Source organism: Taudactylus pleione, unplaced genomic scaffold, assembly GCF_031769625.1.
Source record: "Taudactylus pleione unplaced genomic scaffold, aTauple2 ptg001060l, whole genome shotgun sequence".
In the NCBI taxonomy this organism is placed as follows: Eukaryota; Metazoa; Chordata; class Amphibia; order Anura; family Myobatrachidae; genus Taudactylus; species Taudactylus pleione.
In genome coordinates, this window is record NW_028285461.1 from 3,445,413 (window position 1) to 3,462,981 (window position 17,569).

Consider the following 17,569-nt stretch of genomic DNA (forward strand, 5'->3'; position numbering starts at 1 on the left):
TATGGGTATTCAGTGAATACAGAGGCTCCATCATGGAATGGCTGTGAGTGTAGAAACATCTGACTGAGGTTCTATACAACCAGGGGCAATTGAAACAAAAAAGTAGATTTCAAGTGAGGTTGACAAGTCCTCAAAAGTGTTGTGGTCACAACCAAACCAGCTGGATTCTCATATCATACATTAGGTGAATCCTCACAAGTTTCTGTTGTGATTCTTCCAATCCTTGTACCCCGCGTCTGTACCAGCTGTCCACGGTCCCAGGTTCCTCTGCCTAGCAGAGATTCCTAAACTACATCCAATGTATGATAATATGGACTCTTCCCTACCGGTCACTGCTATGACCTTGTGTCTTTCATTAACCGACCGCAGGCTCATTTGCACTGAAGTAATGGGATGATCTTTCGTTATGACACGAGTACCTCCATTAGCGACAAGCTATATAAAAAGCGAAGCCGGGTGGGGATTCTGGACCTCATTCAGAGGCGGTCGTTAGATGCAAGCGGTCGCACAGAATCAGGGCGGCCGCTTGCATCCTGAACGGACGCCTCCTTGTCGATCGTTAAGCTGTGGGTGACCATCCACAGCTTAACGACCGACCAGGTTGATGGTCGCGATGGTGATCACCATCGCGACCATCGGGGCTTACGACCAGACCCAAGGGTACGGTCTGGGCACTCGTAAGCCCCAGGGAGCTTTCTGCTCTGATGGAGCAGGAAGTTCCCCACTGACATCACTGATGATGTCAGTGCGGCCGCCCACAAAACGGCAAGCGTTCGGAAAGGAACGTCTCCGTTTTGGAAACCACCCCCCGGGTCGTCTTCCAAACGGGGGCAGCTGTCGATCAACATCGACAGCCGCCCCTTTGGTAACGAGCTCCGGAGCGACAGTTTCTCTGTTGCTCCGGGGCTTGCGCACGCGCAGTGCGGCCGCTGCGCGTGCGCAGGCCAAACCATCGAGTCGGTTACGAGTGCATCGGCGCTCACGACCGACTCTGAATGAGGTCCTCTATTTGTTTATCCCCCCCTCCTACGCCTTTCAGCAGGTGCCATTCTTTTTATTGGCTGTTTAAGAGTAATATGGTCTATGTTTTGTGCATCATTTTGCTGATCACAATGAAGATTAACCTAAGCGTTTATCATAATAATATAGAACAAGAGGCACGAGGTGCACCGTTTGAACATACAAGCTTATGAAAATCCAGACTTGAGATAGTACAAAGCTGCTGGGCGGAAGGGGATGAAGTACGGATTAGGCTCCTGTTTGCTTACTTTGGAACCAACAAGCAAAGAAAAAAAAAAGTTGTGTTTTTCAGGATGAGATTACTAAAATAAAAGAAAGCATTGGAGAGGGAGCATTCTGCACACTATAATAGGCACCAATGTCATAAAAATAAGAAGCTCAAAACACAAAAGTGACACACAGTGTCTCCTCTCTCTCACGAACCATTTAAAAGGCAACTACTACAAAACAGAATACCTGATATCAACTTTACTACAGACAATTTTTATTTATTTTCCAATTTGATCACTTCGCAAACACGGGTATGTGCAAAGCTGCGTCAGCCCCCCAAGTATGTTCTCTAACACCTCATCGCTGGTCTATAGCCGAGCAATATGGCGGCTCCTTGCAGCCGTAATTGGGAAACTTTGTAAAGGAGATGGTTATTGGCGCTCTCAGTGACAGTAAAATTGAGAAATTGCAGATTAATGAAAGACAGGCTTCCTAAAAAGTGATGGGAAAAACTAATAACCGTTCCGCTAGCCTGTGGTACTGTCTGGCTGTATACAGAGAGGTAGATCTTATTTTCAGATTATGTCTATAATGAAGAGCTGTTTGAGGCATGTCTGACAAGGAGCCACTGCCCAGCCTCCGAGCCCTGTGTGGCTTCAGGGAAAATGACTCCCAAATGAGCTTTGTAATGGGACATAGTAATGATATCTCCTAATCTGCAAGACTCCGCTATGCTCTTTATGCAGGGTTATAGAAGGCACCAATCCCAGCTAACCCCCTTAGTATACTGGGATGACAATTGTGACTTGGCAGAAGCTTCCCTTTCATCGGACACTGGAAGTTTCTCATTGCGACTGAGTGGTACATCGTCTGGTAGTGCCAGGTCTTGCCAGGACCCAGCCGCTGTGCACAACTACGGAGAGGCTGGATTTCTGCTAGATGTTGCCATACACATACACACATGCGCTGAGGTCAGACAGCCGGATTATACAGGGCACTGCAATCAATGATCTCGTACACGTGTTAGATGCCCTACTTACTCCACCAGCACATATCACTGGCATCTGGTGTCTCCCCATTGGTGTAGATCAAAAATAGCGCTCTTATCTCACCAAAGTTTGTAACCAATTAGGTCTAACGCAGCCTATCTATTGGTAACAGGGCAAAGAGAAGGACTATAGAATCCCGTTTCATGCATTTAGCCGGCATATGCCGATCCAACTCTGGGCCAAAATATCCAGGTTTTTGCCGTGTCAACCTGGGTAGTGGCTCAGTGGAAAAGGGTCCTAGGAAAAAATCCCGGGTCGATTGACCCAGCATTTCTTCCCGGGATTCGAGCAGGATTTTACGTGGGTAAAACCCTGCACAGGCTCAGTGGAAGCGGGTTACCCGGGTCTTCCGACCCAGGACCCATTCCCCGCATGGTGATTGGCTGTCATTCAGGAGGCTGTCTGATTGACAGCTGTCATCGGGGAAGAAGAGATTACAGCCTCCCCGTATGGTCCGGACTGGTACGGGTTTTACCCCATCCCTGATTCATGCGGGAAGGCTGTAATCCCTCCCTGCCCGGTTACAGCTGTCACAGACAGCCTCCCAAATTACAGCTCCCCCTCCCCTGGGAAGGACCCCCTTCCCTGGTCGCAGGCCTGCTCTGGTCAGGCGCTCAGGGGAGAGTTGGAGTTTCCAGCGCCTGGTGATGACATCATTGCCAAGCGCCAGCACTGCACCCGGGAGCAGTGTGAACGATGTCGACCCGGGATATTCCCAGGTCGACGCCGCAATGGAAATAGGGTAAGTCCCGGGTCTGACCCGTGTTCCAAATCCCGGATCAGACCCGGGATTTTTGGTGGAAAAGGGTATAAGGCAAGCGGAAAGCTACAAACTCCCTATACATGTAGAAATAAAGTAATCTTGTTTTGCATTAATATGCCAGTTTGATAGGCACTGGGCTTCCCCGGTCCTGCCGGAATGTGTTCCTCTTCGAAGTATAATTAATTTAATAAAATATATGACGTTTAACCAGGAAAAGACATACCCTTCCCCTCATCTTTGCATCATGTCAGAAATCTACAGACTTCGCAAGGTTGGTGTAATGGTTAGCATTTCTGCCTCACAGCACTGAGGTCTTGGGTTTGATTCCCACTAGTGCCTCTAACGGTGTGTAGTTTGTATATTCTCCTCGTGCTGGCGTGGGTCTCCCTCTGGCTACTCCGGTTCCCTACCGTATGATGTGATTGGCCGAATATTCTCTGCAAAGCGCCGTGGAATGTGTGCGCTATATAAACTGCCAATAATTAGCAGGTTCGCCTTACTGCATTATACTGCATAGGGCTTGTGGGTCCATGGAAGGCAAAATCACAGAGGTTGGAGAAGAACACATTCTAAGCCTCCCTTCCCCCACTTAAATACATATATTTAAAAAAAAAAAAAATCTGTGAAACGTACAAATTCCTGAAACGCTTGGCCAGGCTGGCACGCACCCCCTCTCCTGCCGTGTGTATCCTAATCACACCACTCGGGGACGGTCTTTTTTTTTTTTGTAAACTATAATCCATTAACCAGAATTTTCTGGTTTATAGGCTCATTACGATCCCACTGGAGTGATTTGGGGAAGGGGAGATTTGCTTATTCAGTTTATGGCTATTGTAAAATTGCTGTTCTCCAACGTGTCTCCTGAAGTGGACTAATCTATGTATAATATAATGAAAATACTTCTTGGGAAATGAGGAAAATAAGCTTGTTGATGGCAGAGCAGCCACATGAAGCATTTAATCATTATTTATTCACTTTTTATAGAACACAAACTACTTTTATTCTGCTTCCCATATCCGATTTAGGGTGCTATGTACTAAGCCTTGGAGAGAGAAAAAGTGGATGGCTATAAAGTATCGACCAATCAGCTCCTAACTGACATTTTTCAAACACAGCCTGTGACATGGTATTTAGGAGCAGATTGGCTGGTACTTTATCTCTATCCAAGGCTTAGTACATAGACCCCACGGCCTGTGAACTGACAGTTAGGAGCTGATTGGTTGGCACTGTATCGCTCTCACCAAGGCTTAGTACATAGATTCCTTAACTTCTTACCGGTGTCTGCATCACAGAGAGACAAAGGGGGTCGCCCAAATGATCTAACATAGGGATTCTAGCCGTTAACCTACCTTACAGCACAGAGGTCTTTGGTTTTATTCCCACCAAACACAAATACGTGTGGAGTTTGTAAGTTTTCCCATGATTGTATGAGTTACCTCCAGCTCCTCCCTCACTCACTCCAAAAACATACTTGTGGGGTAATATAAATAATGGTTAATAAATAAATAACACCAACACCACATACTTCCTTCAGGTAATATAACTTTTTATATTCCCTCAGCTGGCGTCTGCTGAAGCACAGCGGTGTGGTCACGTGACCTATAATGGAGTGTAACCGGCAGTACATAGGAAGCAGGGAACAAAGGGCAGCATTTTCCTATAGAAAACAATAAGTGATTCATATTATTCTATGGGCCTAAAAGGAACATATAACCTCACACACTTGGGTACTAATTTCTATAACTAGGGTGATAAATCAGACATTGTCATCAGCAGGGCACAATGCACTAACACAGCTGCCAAAAGCCCTCTGGTTGGTACATGTTGGTTAGTACAAATTGTGAAACCAACAAACCTCCAGTGCCAACAGAATTGCGTGTCTGTGTGCATATGTATATATATATATATTTTATTATTAACAGTTTCTTATATAGCGCAGCATATTCCGTTGAGCTTTACAATTGTAAGCATTAATAGAACAAAACTGGGTAATAACAGACAGATATATAGGTAGGAAGGCCCTGCTCGCAAGCTTACATTTTATAGAGATTATATATATATATATATATATATATATATATATATATATATATATATATATATATATGAGGGCACTCCAGTATAAGTAAAATCAATTCAACAGGGTAAGTATCACAAGTTGACGTTTCGACCCCTGAGGGTCATTGTCAAGACGGTTCAAAAAGGCATCAGCACAGTATGTACTTAGTAGGTACCTACTGACTGCATACTGTGCTGAAGCCTTCTTGGATAGTTTGTGATATATAAAAACTTATACTGGAGAGTGTCCTCTTTTGGCCCAAGTGACCATAAGCACCCCTTTTCTGAATATTGTTTAAACGTGAGTGCGGACCATATATATATATATATATATATATATATATATATATATATATTTAAGACAGGCAGATTTATCACTACTGCACACTAGTATCAATCACTTGGGTCTGCGTTTGTCATTGGCACTGGGAGACCAGGTGCCAGGGGGGTCATGAGACTGGGCAGCTTTGAACATACCTGCGGCTTCGTTTTACCTCTATGGGAAGAGTGTGGGGAGTGGGCTGGACACGGTGAAGTGTGTAGGGTGGAAGCAGATGATTTATGAATAGCTGTGTGTGAGGAGAGGGGAGGTGTGTGAACAGGAGGCTGAAATTCACGTGTAAATAGTTATTGGAGAGTGATTAACGCAGAGTTCAAGGTCACAATTCTGCTGGCTGGGAACAATGAAATCTTATACAAGAGTCCTACACCTAGGAGACTATGCTCCAGGTATACTAACTTTAAATAAACTGCATAGTATACTAATGATAATAATAGTAATAATAATAAATAAATATTTAACAATATTTAAGATATGTAATAAAAAAATTAACATTTAAGACGTAAGCAAAATTTTCCCTTCTTCCAAAATAATATTTTAGTTCTCATTTAAAGTTGAGTATCTGTCAATCTAGTGGTGTATAGACACCTGCAGGGTAATGGATAGGACTGGTCTCTAGATCAGTATCACTATACAGCTGTTCTGTCTATACATTATAATATGCTACAAGCTGACAGCACACTGTTGTACTAGCATCCAATATAATGTACTATGAAATATCCAATATTACAGTGTATTAAACAGGCGGGAGATCAGCTCAGTCTTCATATTCATCACATCCCTTGTCATGCAGGCAGACGGCTGGTGAATTGAGCTGTGCAGCTGACCCTATTGGCGCCTACTTGGTAGAAAATTAATGCTAACTAGAAACAAAATATAGGGTTAGGGGACATTATCCCTTTATGTGGACCACCACTTTAAGGGGTCTATAGTGTAAACGGGACATACAGAACGTCTCCATCCATCCAGCTGATTTCACTAACCAGGATCAATCCGACAATCGCCAACAATGACAACAACTCTCTGTAGCTCTCACAAATGCACAAAACGCAGTAACTTAATAGAGTGGAGGACTGGGGGTCTCACCCCTGCATGCCCGCATACTGCAGGCGCTATAATATACCCATACATAATGTATACGCACCCACACATAACAACTTACACACAAAGCAACTGTCTGCAGGATCCAAGTTCAAGAATCTCTCTTTGTTTAATTTTCCTGGCACCGGTGGCTGAAAACATTACATAGGAAATGACAGCTTGCTGACAGGGAGCGGATACACTTGCACGCTTTATATAAACCTGGCTGTGTATTGTGCAGTGATACATACAGTTGGCTCGGGGCGAGGAAGCTCAGTCAACGTTTGAACCACAAACTTTAACATATGTTTAATAAATATTATTGTCTTCTATACAATAACAAACACTGCAGCTGTTTTATGCACTTTGACAGTTCCTCTATGGAATATCAGGAGATACGTTTAAAAGGAGATAGCTGGATTTGTTTTAGGGGGGGGGTTCATAATCCTGGAAACCCCTTTCCAAAAGAGATTGAGATTCTCCCACAAACTTAACAATATGGATGATCGAGGTTTCTTAACCCTCTGTCGTCTGGGTGGGACTCATGAGAAGAGCTTGGGTGTGGACAGGAGTACACGGGATCCCCTGTAACCAGCCCCACAGAGCACTCACCTTACTAGGAGCAGCCTGGGAATAGGACCGTTCTGCAGGGAGAGGTGGGAGAGATTCCATACATCCCAGACAGGCAACTTTTACTCTCACAGATGTCCTTTTGCTGCAGAAAGAGGGAGGGGACAGAATTAAGTCTCCTGCTTGTTAGCTTGGTCTTTATTTCAAACAGAAAGAAAAAAAAAAAAAAAAGTTCAAGCCCCTCCCACACCTGCACAATCCCACATCATCCCCCACCCCCCCACACATTACCTCCTCCTCCCCTCCCTGACCTCCCCCATTACCCACCTCCCAGCACTATAATACAGCTCACAGTAAGTACTGGGAAATACACCCAGTTGTATCAGAGTCTAAAGTCTCAGAGGACTCAGATAAAAGTCAACTTTGTATACTAGTGTTAAACAGTACAAGAGCATCACAAATGACATTGTATGGTCTCGCAATCTCATTGATTCCCTGGGCAGAGGGGAAGCTGCACAGCAATACTGTACCTATTGCAAATCACTGTACAGCTTATTCATATGCAATCTGCAAACAAGGAATCAATGGCTCCAGTTTCTTATGTTTGTGTATCACTGGTTACAAAAGAGTAATCTTATATAAAGGTAGAAAAAAAAAAAACCCATAAAAAGAATTCATGTGTTGCTGTACTATAGGGTTTGTATGTTATTTCCATGCTCCAAGTGTATTATTATCCTTTATTTATATGATGCCACAAAGGTTCTGCAGCACCTTACAAAGTACATAGAGAACAGTCACTTAGGGGTGTATTTACTAAAGTGCAGGCTTATAGAAGGGATCGGTAGACGCCGTAAGACCAGCACCAGTAAAGATCCAGACAGCTGTAAAGGTAAGTACTAACTAACCTAACCACCCCAAACCTCCCTTAGGGGTGCCTAACCCTAACCTCTCTCCCTAGTGCCTAAACCTAACCCCCCCCTTCCCCGCAGCCTAAACCTAAATCTCCCAGGGGGGTGCCTATCCCTAACCCCCCCCCCCTGGGAGCCCCTAACCTAATCCTCCCCCCGCGGCTGGGTCACCTTCGATCGGTATGCTGGACGTCGAGCTCCTGGTGTAGGTAAAATGACAGGTGTTGGGAGTCGACGCCTGTCATTAGACCCCTGCCGGGATTAGACAGTCGAGAAGCCGGCGGTCGGCATTTTCGACCGTCAGCTTCCTGACTGCATCCTTTATAGAAGTGGTGATGTTGCCCATAGAAACCAATCAGATTCTAGCTATTATCTTTGGTGTTAGATAAATGATAAGCAGAATCTGATTGGTTGCTTTGGGCCACAACTCCACTTCTAAAAACCCACACTGTAGTAAATATACCCCCTTACAGTACAAAACAATGCAGGACAAGGATATGGTTTATAAACATTGCTGCATCAGTAGGGTGACAGAGACCAGGGGTCAGGTGCCATTGTAGGCAGTATGGAACAGAGGATAGTATAATAACTTATTATTATTAATAAGGGAAGGAAAAGCACAAGGGGGAAGAGGGCCCTGCTCATGAAAGCGCACATCCTTATACTGGCAAAGGAGCTAGGTAGCCCCAGTGTGTCCCCTGGTGCAGCTTGTGGTGGTTAAATTGAGGATTGTGAACTCTGCTGGGGCAGCGGCTGATGCGTCCTAAAGCTGGGTACACGATATGCGTACCCTGTGATCCGACGGGCCGACATATCGGGCGGCCGGTACACATTAGACGATCTGGTGCCCAACATGTGGGCCCCTGTGGCATCCCGCTGCATGGGGTCGTCAGTTGCATCGTCAGATTGAGCGGCATGTGTGGCCGACCTGACGATGCGACTGACGACCAAACGGGAGTGCGCCTGGCCCGACATACACATCAGACGACACTGACAATATATCGGAGCGATCCATAACAGCTCTGCGGGAGATGATGGTGCAGAAGAAATAAAGTGATATAATAACATTTCATTACAATGATCTGGACCAGATTCAGAGTTGACCACACGCATGTCTGAGGAGCATAACTTGCGTGTTTTCACAGTGCGCACGTGACGGAACAGAGCGTCCAGATTTCTAGCGCATCTACACTTATGACTGGAGAGTCGTAAACAAAGCTGTATTCTCACATAGGGAGAGATGTATCAAGCTTTGGAGAGAGATAAGGTGGAGAAGTTGCCCAAAGCTTGCAACGGTCCTTACACAGGCTGTGCTAGATAAATGACAGTCAGAAACGGATTGGCTGGTACTTTATCTGTATCCACTTTGTCTCTCCCCAAGGTTAGGTACATCTCCCCCCTTAGTTTTCTAGAATTCATTTTGTGGAGTCTAACATCTTAGGCAGACGTTTTTTTCCTCACACCTGAACACTAGTTAAAGCAAGTAATGGTCACCGACCGGCAATGCTCAATTAGCGCCTAATCCAGTATTTCATTTCATCGTGGCCAAGCAAGGTTCCCTGAGGACCCTTACCCAGTAGCATCAGAATACAGGCTTTGGCCAGAGTTGGTGCTAGGAAGATGTAAATGGCTCCGGGAATTAAAGCCACTGATTCCAGTTACCACATCCCACTAGCACTTGCTGCTGGGAGAGCTTCCATTGCAGCGCAGTTACTGCCAGCTGCTGCTGCCTCCTTCACCTGTAATCACCGCAAGCGAACCGATCGGGGTCGATGAAGTCTTCTCCGCTGGCAACGTGCACTGCAAACTCCTGAGATCGCATCTCATATACGCTCAGCTGGCCTTACGGTGTCAAAGTTATTTTCAAATGAATGTAATCTCATGTTGCTGCTTTATACGGGATTGGTATGAATGACCGCCGGACCTATGATTTTGACGCCTATCATTAGTCCCCTGTCGGCATTGCACAGTCGGGAAGCCGGCGGTCGGCATTTCGAATGTCGGCTTCCTGACTGCATCACCTGTATATGCTGGTGACTACAATGCGGTGTGCAGACGTTTCCCGCCATCTCCCCACTGCGGGGCTTGTTTTACCGACGTCTGTTCTCACTGACAGGTTTATTTATCAAGCAGTGAAAAACTTAGTGAAGCGGATTGGTGGAGAAGTTTCCCATGGCGACCAATCAGCTCCCAAGTATTATTTTATAGACTGCACTTAACCAATCAGCTTTGAAGTAACATTTATTGCCATGGGCAACTTTCTCCACATGTCCACTTCACTTAGTTTTTCACTGCTTGATACATAAGCTGAATAATACGGACTGTGCAGTTGCAAATTTAGGGTCAGCTGCAGGAGAGTTTTTGAAAAAAAAAAAAATAATTAAAAATAGGTGATGCCAAAAGCAGACATAGGCCCGTATCCAATTTATCCGCACCCACGATACTTTTTCGCCTCCCGGACTTTCCGCCTATGTCGCCTGTTATGTAGGCAGAAAAGTACTGCGCACGTGCCCACGTATCCCCATATTCAATTTGAAAGTGCGCGAAAATGGGACCCGGCGAAACTGAAACAAGCGGAAAGTACTGTCAGATTTGGGGAAATCAGCCTGACACCCCCCAAAAGATGCTCTGACATGGGGGTTAGTTATGGTACCCCCCGATTTGGCTTGCTGAAGGTATTTGGTGTTTTTAAACTGGCTCAATAGCTGCTAAATAGCGTTTTCTATACGTGATGCAGAATAGTATTCAGGAGTATTTTTTCCCAGAAAATAACTTATCCCAGCAAATTTGGGGTACTTGAAAATGGGGGTCAGCATATTTTAAAGTTGTTAAAGTTTAAAGAAAAAAAACTTGAAAAATCCACCTGCCGCAAGCACCTGCAATGAAAAAATACCTGGAGCATACTTGGGGACCCCCCTGTAGTCTAGTTTGCTAGTTTTTAACTTTGTCCCCCAACTTTTTTATTTTTTCACCCCCAAAATGAAAGTGATTTTTTTGGGGTGTTCTTGTGTTTTTTTTTTTTAATTTTTGACGCAGTTTACCTTTGGGGGACTGTCTGAAGGCTGCACGGAGGTTCCCCCAATTCTGCACTTTTTTCCGCCTGCTATTCATAGGCGAAACTTTTTCGCCTATTACATTGCATTGACTTTTCCGCCTAGAATACGGCGATACTTTTCCGCCTGGCGAAATGACATCGGCAAAACTTTTTCGCCGATTCTGGCTTTTTCGCTCCAAATTGAATACGGCCCATAGGCGGATATTGCAGAAGGTCAAATTGATGAATCCAGGTGCAGAGAGGTGCATGATCTACCAATGAATTATCTACCAAGTTATCTTGGAATAATAAGGTGTTTATGTCTCATGGAGTGAAAAAAGAGCGGAGAAGGGAAGAAGTTTTCCCAGCCAATCAGCTTGTACCTATCATTTTATAGAATCTACATGATAAATGCTACCTGGAAGTTGATTGGCTGCTCCAGGCAGCTTCTCCACTGGTCCACTTCTCCATTGCTTGATACATCTCCCCCAAGAGAAACTTTCAGCAGATAGAAAAGGAGCTTGGACAGGAAGCATCAGTATAGTTCTCAGAGATTTTGTTCACAGGTCGAAGGAAGACAGGAGGCTTCACGTCAGGCACAGGTGCATCAAAGCAGCGTAGTTTGAGAGGATAAGGGGGTATATTTACTGAAGAGCAGGTTTTTAGAAGTGGAGATGTTGCCCCTAGCAACTAATCAGATTCTACTTAACATTTATCTAGCACCTTATAGAAGATAATAGCTAGAATCTGATTGGTTGTTATGGGCAACATCTCCACTTCTAAAAAGCCGCACTTTAGTAAATATACCCCTAAGACAGTGGTTCCCAAACTATTTTGAATCACGGCGCCCTAGAGTATCAGCATTGTTTTCACAGCACCCCTAAGCCAATAGTTTGTTATTGAGAATTTAGAAAAATTTTTTATAAAGTAGTAAAGTGAAGTAAATTGCGCTTATCTGTCATCCTTAGGGTCAGTTACATTGACCATAAAAAATTTGATTTGGTGCTGGACCACCAACCTGAGGCACCCCAGGGTGCAGCGGCACACAGTTTGGGAACTAGAGATGAGCGGGCTCAGATTAGTTCGTATTTTCCCGCCAAATTCTTATTTTTCCCGCCAAAAATCAGTCATAGAAATAGGCAAGACGTCATCTTTCATGGACAAAAGTCCATGAATGATGATGTTTGTCCATGAAAGATGACGTTTTGCTTCTTCCTGAGACCCGATTTTTGGCGGGAAAAATCAGAACTAATCCAAACCCGCTCATCTCTATTGGGAACCACTGCCCTAAGAGTTTAAAATAAATGTTAGGTGTGTGTAATGGTAGAATGATTCCCCAGCCTCCACAAGGAGGATACAAAAATGTACAGGGGTTAGTGGCACGCTATGTCAGAGGGCTTGGAAAAAATAGCGCAATTCCGGCCATATGCAGAGCCGCTTCCACATCGGCAGTATATGAGTCCGGGTTGCAAAAAGTCGTCGTCCTCATCATGGGATGTTACACTCAGATCTGCGACGGCGAATATGTGTACAGCAAAATGACGCACGGTCCCCTTCGCCAAGTGGCGTAATTCTCACTCAGCCCCAAATCGGGAAATAGACTGCCTGAACGGATTTCAATAATATCAAGGGAAAGTGGAGACCTTATGAATACAAAGTCATGGTGAGGGTTATTCTCTGTGGTCATAGTTACTCTCCACCTTACCTGGTTCAGAATAAACGGTTTCTCAAATAGGAACAATTTATCGTCCACCAGGAATAACTGGGCAGATTGCTAATAGAGGAAATCACTGAGAGGCGAATGGAAGGTGAGGTGAGAATTATGTGACACCTCAATATGCCTCATGTGGCAATTGCTAAATCCGCCCGGCGTAGGGACATTCTGGATGACTTGTGTTGGGGATCCCCCCCCAAGCAATTAGATCGGAGCTACAAGCAATACAGCAATCCAACATGAATTTCTCACATATAAGGACGTAGCATTAAATGTGAATGTAGGAGCTTGGTGACCGCTGGTCAGGGTGATGTAATAGAACAGCACCAGAACAAAGGGGTTACATTTTACAGTTTAGGCATATGAGAAATAACGTATGTGACCCAATGACAGGCAGAGAGCAGGAACAGTGGAACAAGCTACTGTAAAAAAAATGCATTCCACCAAACTAGCCAATCTATGGATCCAAGTCAGTGACCCCATACATATGGTCGCCAGTACTAAATCATTGGTCGCCTTAAACAACTCCCAGGCTGCTGCTCAGCAGACATCCTTGTGGAGACGATCTACCTAGGTGCACCCTTAGGCCTCCCTTGTCTTCTTCTAGCCTTCATTGTCTGGGCTCTCCTTGGTTCTCCCTCCTCATCTTACCATGTCCCTATTCCCATCACTAAATTGTATTTATTCATCATCAGGATAAGGTGATCATTGATGCTGCCTATGGGCCTGATTCAGAGCCGGACGCTATTTGCGCTCGCTCGTTCAGAAAAAAGGGGTGGCTATTCAAAGGAACTGTTCGCTCTTTGCGGTCTGTTCACGCCTCTAGGTCTGAACGAGCGTACAAAACATGCGGTCGTTTTTTGGAAAACTACGCCCCCTGGCCGTTCGCATCTTACGTCATGTCCGCTATTAGATTAATCGAGTACATCGACCAGCGTCTGAACTGCTCGCTATTCTTGTGGTTGGTTTTTCCTACCGCAATCATGCGAGCAGTTCTGACTATAAAATAACCCAGTGACGTGGTCAATGACGCTGCTGTATTAATTATGCACACCCATAAAACGCCCGTTTTGACCTTTAAGCACGCCTGCGTTTGGATCTCCACTCCCCATTTTCAAGCACCTTCCCCTGTTACCACCCACATAGGCCTCCTCATGTCACTCAAAATAGCAGGCATTCGCTATTTATCGAACAAACGATTTTCGGCCGCACTGACTGGTTCGCGCATGCGTATTACGATCCGTACGCATGCGCCGTTGTGCAAACATCGCTTGGAACGAACGAGCGGCCGCTTACGAGCGGCTCTGAATCAGGCCCTATATCCTTTAATAAAAGAGGTTCTTTAAAATAAACCCCTCACCCAAAAAAAAAAAAAAAAGACCCACCAACAACAGCGTAGCGACAATTCTAAAACACAACGCAGTGAGCGTGGAAGCCTGATATATGCCATTTTGCCAATTTTTAATATTAAACAGTAAATGAAGTGAAAAAAAATATATATATTTAGCGGTAACAGATCTATTATTCATTTGTCCCATAGCTTCACATTTGCCCCCCTTTACCTTTATAAACAGACCTGCTAGCAGTGCAATACATACCGTATAGAGGAATGTAGCATCTACATGTGCAGACAAGACATCCCACCCAAATATTTCTCCTAAAACATCCTGGAAGCCGATGTTTGGACAAGAGCCAGCTGGCAAACTTATACTTGTGAGGTACCCCAAGGGGCGCTGGGAGGACGAGGCAGAGGGGTGTGGAGGAGAATGTAATGCTCATAAAACATTTATATTAATATATATTGTCAGTGTGTACAGGGATCCCATTGACCTGAAATGTTACATTTGTTACCAAGAAACCTATTTGCTTATTACAATTTTTTCCAGAGTGCTGTTGTTACGTGCCTGCTAATAAATATATATATTGTGTATATACAGGGCCGCAACTAGGGGGGGGCTAGAGGTGCACGTGCACCGGGTGCTGGAATGCAGTGGGTGAAAAAAAGGCTGACTCACGGTGGCTTGGCTGCAGATTCAGATGACGGCCATCCAAAAATGGCCGCCGCCAAGGAGGAGACAGACACTAGAGGTCCTATTGGACCTCTAGTGCCTGTTAGGCCAGCGCAAGTGTCGGGAGAAGATGCTGAAAGCTGCATCTTCTCCCGTGAAACCCCCTGGCAATGAGCATAAACCCCATGGCAACGAGCGTGAAACCCCCTGGCAACGAGCATAGAACCCCTGACAACGAGCAGGTAATTTTAAAGTAATTAGAAGCCTTACTGTGGGGCATAAAATGGTGTCGGGCAAATATGTAAGTGGCACTTTGGTAATAGGCATTACCGTGTGTGGCATAATGTGTAATGGGCATTCTGGTGTGTGGAATAATGTAAGTCACTATACCAGGGATGTCTGACTAGTGCACTGCCTTATGGAGGAGCAAGGACAAAATCCAGGTGCGGGAAGGGAGGGGGCACAAAATTGCTGCCTTGCACCGGGTGACAGATATCCTAGTTTCAGCCCTGGTGTATATGTATATATATATATATATATATATTATAAAGTAAAGTCCCTTGTAGGCGTCTGTCTGTCTGTTTGGGCTAAACTCGAGAACCACTGGATGGATTTTGATGCAGTTGTCACTATACTATAGAGCATTTGTGGAGGAAGGTTTTGGTGTATGAGACATTAACATATGACAAAAGGGAGCCGAGCAGTGACGACTTTAGTGATGCAATCTATGAAAAACGAACGTCCGAGCACTTCCTTGGCTTACGCTGCCTAAATGGTTAAATATATATCACAAAGATAGACTTTATTTTATACAATGTAGAGATTGATATGTATTATCCGGGTTCTCCAGAAAAATTGATGTAAGCCCTGATTACTGATACTAAATGTCAGTTCCCGGTAAGACCCTGCTTTGGCATAACAATAAATAAAGCGCAGGGACAGACACTTAACGTGACTAGGGCCAATGGCAGAACTCCCGGAGACAATGGAGTCATTTGCCGCCGGGCGCCAGCCCTGAAGGGGGCACCTGGCTCCATTGTCATCCGGGCCCGGCCAATGCTGAGGAGGAGCTCCATGGAGAAGGAGCGCCGCTGATCGGCGCTCCGCCTCCATTGGCGTAACTACGGAGGATGCCAGGGGTGCGGTCGCACCCCCTGCACCCTCCATTTGCCGGGCGCCCGCTGAGTGTGTTACCAGCGGGCGCCCACTCCTTCTCTTCCCCCGGCGCCAGTGGCAGCCGGAGCTCACTACTGAGCTCCGGGTCCCACTGTGCACTATGGGAGTGACGTCATGACGTCACTCCCATAGTTCCGAGGAGCGGGCGCCGGGGATGGACGGATGCAGGCACTGGAGCGGTGTTGAAGGTAAGTTTTTTTTTAGTAAATGTGTGTGTGTGCATGTCCGGGGGGGCACAATACTGGGGGCACTACAGGGGGGTTGCTACTGGGGGCATCATATGGGGGCACTACAGCGGCATTACTGGGATATTGTATAAAAGGGACTGCATAGGGGGGGCGGTGAAAGCTGGAGCTGATCTAAGTGGAGACTGTTTTTCTCATGGAGAGGGAGAGAGGAGAGGGGAGAGAGAGAGAGAGAGAGAGAGAGAGGGACGAGAGAGAGAGGAGAGGAGAGAGAGAGAGGAGAGAGAGAGAGCGGGAGAGAGAGGAGAGCGAGAGAGGAGAGAGCGAGAGAGGAGAGAGCGAGAGAGAGAGGAGGGAGAGAGAGAGGAGGGAGAGAGAGAGGAGGGAGAGAGGAGGGAGGGAGGAGAGAGGGAGGAGAGAGGGAGAGAGGGAGAAAGGAGAGAGGAGAGAGGGAGAGAGGGAGAGAGGAGGGAGAGAGGAGGGAGAGGGAGAGAGTAGGGGAGGGAGAGGGAGAGAGAGCACAGGATTGAAATAAATAGTAATCACAGCCACCGGGTAGGTATCCAGTTTTAGGACACCCCCATTTTTCAAAGTTTTATTGAATAACCTTAAATGGTACATATGTAAGCGTTAAACTGCTAAAAGGATAAAAATAAAAAAGTTTACGCCAGCAAAAAAATGATAAATAATGAAAATGTCAGAGTTATGGTAAAAAAGGAATTTTAAAGGGAAGATGTAATACTCTAAGAACTTACAGCAGGCAGGACCATGAAGCACAGCAAGTGGCTAATGAAGGCTGGAAGGTGGTCATGTACACCCATGAATCAAAACTCCAAGTCCATCACGGAGGATTTTTGCACACCATAGAGTAGGCTAAAGGATGTTAGGGGATTTTATTTAGCAGCCTGTTTAAGCCCAAAATGTAAAATTGCAAAGCTTTTAGTATCAAACCACACGTTTCATCCTAGCCCTGGCTTGTGTGCCTGCTGGTAGTTACAGTTCCACAGCAGCTAGAAGTCCTCAGCTTCCCCTTCACTGCCAAGAGATGCATTAAATCTGGAATAGGGGATAGAGAATGTTAAGAGGAGGATACTGGGTGATGCATGGGGGAATGTGGCAGCCTCTAAGCACTTCAAAAACATTAACCATTCTCTTTTGTAGTACCGTCTCTCCATAGATGATTCTTTTATTATTATTACAAATGACACTATAACATAAGCAGATGTGATAATAAGCTGGAGTAGGCATTTGGAATACAGAGAATAGAAGTAGCTGCTGTCAGTGGGTCAGATCAGTATGTACAAACACAGCACAGAATACCTAGAACTTTCCTCAGTGCATACAGCCGTCACGCCGTCCATAGTGGTCGCCTCACAGTACAAGACAGAATGCGCCAGCACCCAGTATATCTGCAAGCTGTCATATTGGGGGTTCATGAGAAGACATTTTTAGG

General features: G+C 45.5%; 1 protein-coding gene across 2 annotated transcripts in view; it reads right to left on the reverse strand.

Annotated features, from left to right (window-relative positions):
• Positions 1-17,569, reverse strand: part of LARGE2 (LARGE xylosyl- and glucuronyltransferase 2) — a 74,021-nt gene that overhangs the window by 40,713 nt on the left and 15,739 nt on the right. For both annotated transcript variants that reach the window (XM_088461523.1, XM_088461524.1), the window contains exon 2: positions 7,133-7,235. The gene's annotated coding sequence lies outside the window, so the exon portion shown is untranslated. The remainder of the gene's footprint in view (positions 1-7,132; positions 7,236-17,569) is intronic.